A 7,319-nucleotide genomic window follows, 5' to 3' on the forward strand; every position below is an offset into this window, starting at 1 on the left:
CATCACCCATCGAGCATATTATCATTTCGATCAGATGTTTCGGCTGAAGTTGAAATATTCACACGTTATATTAGCATGGCAAGGCAGAAATAAAATGTATGTAACCATACAAAGCTGAAACCTTGACTTTACCAGTAGACGTGTGAGATCATGTTGACATAAAAAAACAGACCCTTATTATGTCTTCTTATTGTTTACTGACACGATTATCGCAGATTCCTAAACAAGGTTAACTGAAAACTGGGACGATCATTTCTCACAAAACAAATACAAAATAGAATGATATTATAAATGTCACACTACCACTGAAGAGTTTGCCATTATTTGGCAGAATTATTAACATCCAAAGGCTTTTTTTTTTTAAGTGGGCAAAAGTAAGAAGCCATTCCAAGTTTACCTTCCCATCCGTGTCCTCATTGGGGCACTATATGGAGGTGCCATGGCTCAGCTGTGCGGCTTTCACATTTTCTGCAGAAGACGTGTATCCAAACCTCTGCTTTTAACCTTAGTGGTTAGACAGTTTTTTTTGCATGCTGGCTGGTGAGTGTGCCTGGAAGCTTTTTGCTGTTTTACTGTTTGAAGCCCTTCCGTGTGCACCTTGCTGTAAAGCTGGTAACGAATTGATGAGTGCGTTTGCCATTTGTTTTGCTTGACTGATTTGGTGCAGTGACGCATGGGGGGTCTCAGCTGCCGTTGTGATGTGCGGGGTCCCTTGTGCGTACCTGTGCCTTTAAGGGAGGCTGGGCTTCCTCCTGACAAACCTGCACACAATTTAATCTTTTGCCCCATGTGCTCCAAGATGGAGACTCTCATAGTTTAGAGTTAGGGCCGCACTATATGGAGGTGCCTTGACGTGGCTGTCATTTTCTGCAGAAGACGTGTATCCAAACCTCTGCTTTTAACCTTAGTGGTTAGACAGTTTTTTTTGCATGCTGGCTGGTGAGTGTGCCTGGAAGCTTTTTGCTGTTTTACTCATTGGAGAGACTAACCTCTTTATTGGTCCTGGTTATTATTGCCTTTATGGCAGTGATGGGAAATTCAACATTTTACAGTTGTCGCCAGAACAGGAACAGAGGGAAATTCTTCCAATGATTTTCCCAGGTCAGGGAGTGGGAGGCTTCCTTTCATTTCTTGTCCTGGTGACAACTTTTTAAGAGGGGACTTCGCCTCACTTTGGGGACGTTTCCTCTCACTTACTGTTTCCAGGACAGAAAGTAAAAAGTATCAACGCAATGTAAGATGCCTGTTGGCACCACACGGATCAACAAATGTTACGGCCAATCAGCAAATTACATACAATCAGATGTCTGAATATAATAGCCTTCAGAGGAGATTCCTCCACCCATGCTTCTTAGCATGGATGGGGGATTCAAGTGATTTCTATGGTTCATAAAAATCTAAATTCCAGGCTGAAAACCGTCCCTATAGCAAGTCTACTAAAAAGAAAAATGCACTTTTAATTTTAGCATTAAATGTTCCTGACTAAGGAAGAGGCAAGCAATGGATTTTGATAATTGCATTTACACTTAAGCTGGCCATACACCTATAGATTATCTGCAAATTTTCTATGGTCAGATGGAAAACGTACAACAGATTCCTCCATCTACGCTAAACTGTGTGGATGGAGGAATCGCCCACTGGGCCAAGTTTCAGTATTTTGCTTGTCGGCCCCGCTGCCTCTAAAAGTACCTGAACAATGCCTGCATCCAATCAGATTGTTCAGGTATTTTAAGAGCCAGCGTGGCCGACTAGCAAGCTACTGCAGCTTAGCCCAGTGGGAGATTCTTCCATCCACACAGTTTAGCATAAATGGTGGAATCTGTTGCACTTTTTCCATCTGACCATAGAAAATCTGCAGATAATTTATAGATGTATGGCCAGCTTCACAGGACCCATGAGCTCAAACATAGGATATATTGAGGGAAAGGTTCTGCACACTGTGACTGCAGCTTTGGCAGGGAAGCTGAGCCTGAGAAATGTGGTTAGGTTATCTTCCCATATGACAACAATGTGTAATCAAAAACAAATATTATTTTTGGGTAGAACTTGCCTTTTAAGTGCTAGATGAGACCTACGGATCTCACTAGTACCGCTTACTATTAAATAATTATTAAACAAATGAAAATGCCAAAGTGGCTTTATTGATCAAAAAGCAGGTATGAGAGTAACCAGCAGGTGTGTTTCAGAATCTCCAGATTACAGAAAAGTAGCCACCGCTCCAAGCTAGCTCCCATCATGGATTACAATCTCACGTTCAGTTTACAAATTTGTATTAACAATATAATCCATCACGGGAGTGAGCTTGGAGCAGTGACTACTTTACAACACACACAGGGACCATGGAGAACAAGTAGCCCCCCTCCAGAAGGAAGGACAGTGTCAGCACAAATTCAGAGATGATTTGAGGCTCTACAGCCGAGTGATACACAAATATGGTACATTTTAAACTTGGTCTGGGCATCGGAACGTCAAAAACACTGGTCAGGAAGGGGTTAAATGATGCAGAGGTTCACTTTAAAAACAGGTACCACAAGGTGTCTGCTATCATTTTTTCATGTTTTATGTGTTTCCATGATTTAGTTTCACTGCCTGCCTTCCCTGATTTCCAAACTAAGTCCTGCCCATCTTTGATTCTCTTGCCTAATGAGGGCACTTGATGGCCATAAAAGCACTCTTAGAAGACCGAGTGCAGGGGCTGAATGAAAAAAATAGAACAGATTCCTCCATTCACACTAAACAGCATGAATGGACAAATCTCCTGCTGTGTGCTTTGTAATCCAACGGGTGTGCCACTGTCAAAATGCTCAGTCACGGAAGCGGATTGGCTGCCGTCACTGTTCGCCAAAGATTTTCCATCCAGCTCCTTGGATTCTCTGAACAAAGGATGCTGGACGGAAAGGTGCTGACAAGGCTACCCACTGTGCAAATTTTGGCCGGTTCATCAAGAACTGGCTGAAATTTGCAGTGTATGGTCAGCATTAGTAACCGCGAAAAAGATAAAAGAGAGAGACAGGTTTTCTGGTCAATAAAAGTAACAGGAGGCAACGTATAGTGTCTGTTCAAAGGCAGAGTGTGCACTTTAAAAAGTTAAAACATGGTTCACACCATATCCAGTGCATTCCGGCATGGTGCGTACCCAGAACGCACTGGATTGCAAAACCAAGCCTCCCGTGTTCTGGGGCGGGAGGGGGCATGGTGGTGCCATTCATGTCAATGGCACCGCAGACACGCCTCTCAACCGCAACAGAAAGTGTGTTACAGCAATGCCCTGCATTCTGGTGCGGTGCAATTGCATAAAATAGTGCATGCACTATTTTTTGCATTCGCACCACACCAGTACCACACGGAAATGCACTGGATATGGTGTGTACTGGCCTTTAAAAGGAGAACTATGAGGTGAGTGATTTGCACTTATCCTCATATTAGAGCCAACATGTGACCAAGAAGCTGTCACACGTCGACTCTGTTGATCGGCAAGTGAGCGAACACATACCGTCGCTCGCTCACTTCCCGATCATCTCCCTGCAGAGAGCTGTGACTGTCACTCACCGTTCCCTGCAGGGATTCCCCCCCCCCCCTCTGATCCTCCAGCACTGACTGGCAGAACGAAGGGGGGAGGGGGCGGGCACACCTGGCTCTGCCTCTAGATAGGCAGAGCCCGCTGTCAATCAGCCAGCTGGATGGACCTCGACAGTAATGTCAGGATCTGTCCCGTCTGCGGCCCTCTTAGTATAAAGGGAGCAGTAGCCCGCTATACACTGAGCTTTGGGTCACGGGAGGAGGTTAGTACATGTCCTCCCGTGACCCTAAGAGAACTATGGGATAAAAAGATTACCCCATAGTTCGCTTTTAAAGTAAAACTCTGGGCAAAAATTGCAAGGCTTAAGTGCACATTTTTGTCTAAGTGATGCAACAAAAAAGTTATACTCAGCTGATCCTCCAAGCCAGCTTGGTCCCTGGAGCCTCTCTCCCCCTCCGCTGCAGTGGTCTAAGGTCCTGTGAGTCATCACGTTCTATACACAGCGTATTGGACGCGAGGACATTGAGGGGCATAACATTGCTGCAGCGGAGAAGACAAGCTGGAGGGAGCGCTGCGACAGCCAGCCGCCTCCGCACTTTTGGCGAGTATAATTTTTTTTATTTAGCACCTAGACAAAAACAAGCACTTAACCCTTGCAGTGTGGGGGCAGTCCTACTGCCAGAGTTAATAACACTTTTGGCCAAAGCTCTGCTTTAAATACTCTGTAATCATACAGGCAGGCATTTATGGCATGTGAGTGTGTGCAATTAAGTATGCAAGAGGTCAAAAGATAAAGCAAGCTGATGATCTCACCTGCAGCATGATCTGCCCTGAAGTCAAACACTGCAGATCTCAAATTGCATACGTGTCCTCACCCTGCAGGTCCACTGACATTATATTAAACCAGGCCAATCTAGGTAAAGATATGGGGCATTACTATGAGACATGTGCACAGCCAAGAGGGAGGTCACTCTGCAGGCACAGTCAGAGAGGTCTTGGTACTGACCCAACTGCACAGATCTAACTATGCACAATGATTAGCTGTAATTCTTTCTTTTTTTTAATAGTGCATCCTTATCCCCTTCATAGGAGCTGAAACTTCAGATCCAGCTGACAAGGTAAATGCTTCCACTGGATACTGAAATGACAGTGAAAGGGCAGAAGAGCAGCTACTGACATATAAAACAGACTTTAAGCAGTGTGAATATGTGGGGGTGTTTAAACAGCCTTAGGTTCACAGACCGATCAGCAGGTTTCAGTGGGCAGAACCGAGACTTCTAGAGAAATAGGAACAAGACAAAAATGACAGGTAGCTCTAAATGGGAAAGGATTGGCAGGACATATCAAAGAAATCACAAGTAACCAGTGGTACATTAAACTGATGGAAACCTTGTGTACCCATGGAGTGCCTTTGGTATGATATACGTTTTTAAATGCAATAGGAAAAATAGAAACGATGTAAAAGTAATACTACTTTCTTGGAATGTACTGTGTGAACTTCTACCTAAACTGTAACCAATAAAAAATATTCAATAAAACACTGCATGCACATTTCTAATTAAAGTTTAAAAGTAAATACAAGATTGTGCGGTACCAACAGACAGCAGAAGGATGTGTTATTGTTTCAGTTTTATACTAAGGAAATCTTGGTTTATTTGAAAGGTATCTGTTTTGGCTGCAATCCAATGCTGAATATGAATTCACTGGATCATAACCTAAGCAGAGAGAGGCCTACTTCAGGATATCATCACTGGATATTGACAAGTTCCTCCAAGATAGGGAGGAGAGGAAGTTCTTGAGATGTCATAGGATATCCCCTTCAAGTAAGGAAGAAGCACACAGCTTCCGATACAATATTAACTTCATGTCTATCAACTGTTTATGGAAATGAGATCTATAAGACCCCCAACTGTGACTGTAAAAATCTGTTATTAAAGAGAACATAATATAGAATCGTACATTTCCAACATGATCAGATGCCACCTAATGAATCGTTTTTCAAAGCCTCAACATCTGAAATAGCACTTTGCAATACGGTCAATGGCAGGTAAAGATGGCTGCCGGACAAAGACTACTTTGTGTTACTGTACGGAGGGCACAGGAGAAGAAAGTTTAATTAGGCTGGAGGATCCCTTTAAGCTTGCAGGTAAAAAATGGTAAGATGAATGAAGGGCCGCAGATCGTGGGTTGTTGAAGCTTTTACCTGCTTTAAATGCAATGCATTAATAACATATCTATCAACAAATACATTAGTATCTAAAACCTATGGTAGATACATCTTTTAACACCTAACTCTCCAGCTGAGCATCCCATAGGAGAGCTCGGCATAACAATTTGGTCGTTCAAACTATCACATGGAATCAATAACAAACTACTAGGCCCGAACATTATATAGGGACTATTTATTGCACAGTTTGGCTTAAATTCCCAGAACATTATAGGAAATGAAAATGACAGCCAGTTATTTCATAGTATAAAGACTCCTACTATACCGCATTCACATTTCATTTACTGTACTTACAACCACACTGATCAGCTTTATGAGCAGCCACAAACTAAACAGTTCAGCTTCAGAGATTAACATTCTACATGCAGTAAACTTACAGAAGTACCATGAAAGGGCTGAAGATGATCAATTATCTACTGTACAACGCAGCATCTATTTACTTACTGATTTGACCAAAGATATCGCTCACCATCGACAATACATTGCATTCCATCAAAACATATTGAAATTGTTACACTCACCTCAGTCTTGCAGTCTTTCTCCGGGCACTGCACTCTTAGTTTAAAGGAGCTCCTGTGAATCGGGGGTATTAACCTGAAAGAGACCACAAAAGCAAGCCTCAAAACATAGGGAGGGGGATGTCACATCTACTGAAGCACTCATATCCTGCTTCCAAACCCTGACTCACCTCCCCTCCTCTTTCAATAGATCAGTGCTTTGGGTAAACATTTCCAAATATGGAAAACATGACAAAGAAGCTTGTCAAATATCATCCTTCTCTGCTTTTCCCCGTTTTGGTACTTTGGGAAAAAGTAAAGAAAAAAAAGCAATATCTAGAGACGGAATTCCAGAGCGTGTATATCATTAACCCCAGGAGATTGGGCCCTGCCTGCTGACCCTATTCTTAAATTCCTGACATAGCACTGCAATGTCAGCTTTGCAAAGAATGCTTTGTACAGTCATGGAGTAAGTTGTGTTCAGGAATAAGGAAACAAGATCACTAGTGCTAATCAATTATGGTGTATAAACAGATTGATTATTGCAATGTTACAAGTTATACAAGAAACGCTGTGCCAAAGTAAGCAATTGTATGTACTTTATTCAATGTTCAAACACACACATATAACACACACACACACACACACACACACACACACACACAGTCCCTGGTTTACCGCCAAGATAGGGACTGTAGGTTTGTTCTTAAGTTGAATTTGTATGTAAGTTGGAACAGGTACATTTTTAAGTGTAAATCCAGCCCAAAAAACATTTTTTTAGTTCTGGATAACATAGGGAAGGGTTAACCCCCTGTAACGTTTATTCTGCTGTGTGTGTCCCTGTTCAGAAGATTTCACCTCACTTTCTGTCCCGGTGACAATTGGATTTTGAACATTTTGGGTTGTCGTGGAAAAAAGGGATTGGTGATAAAGCTTCAGCGGAAACACCTTTTTCCCCATGATCACTCTCAAGGTGCCCATACACTGCTCGATTCTCGTACGAGAATCGCGGGAAATCCCGCGATCGTACGAGAATCGAGCAGTGTGAACGGAGACGTGCGACCGTTTCGGTCGC

At 42.9% G+C, this 7,319-nt stretch overlaps 1 protein-coding gene across 1 annotated transcript in view; it reads right to left on the reverse strand.

Annotated features, from left to right (window-relative positions):
- Positions 1 to 6,382, reverse strand: part of LPP (LIM domain containing preferred translocation partner in lipoma) — a 228,165-nt gene extending 221,783 nt beyond the window's left edge. The window contains exon 1 of the mRNA XM_018576414.1: positions 6,269 to 6,382. The gene's annotated coding sequence lies outside the window, so the exon portion shown is untranslated. The remainder of the gene's footprint in view (positions 1 to 6,268) is intronic.
- Positions 6,383 to 7,319: the final 937 nt, after the last annotated feature.

The sequence above is a fragment of the Nanorana parkeri genome, unplaced genomic scaffold (genome assembly GCF_000935625.1).
Source record: "Nanorana parkeri isolate BGI_ZX_2015 unplaced genomic scaffold, ASM93562v1 scaffold66, whole genome shotgun sequence".
Classification (NCBI taxonomy): domain Eukaryota; kingdom Metazoa; phylum Chordata; class Amphibia; order Anura; family Dicroglossidae; genus Nanorana; species Nanorana parkeri.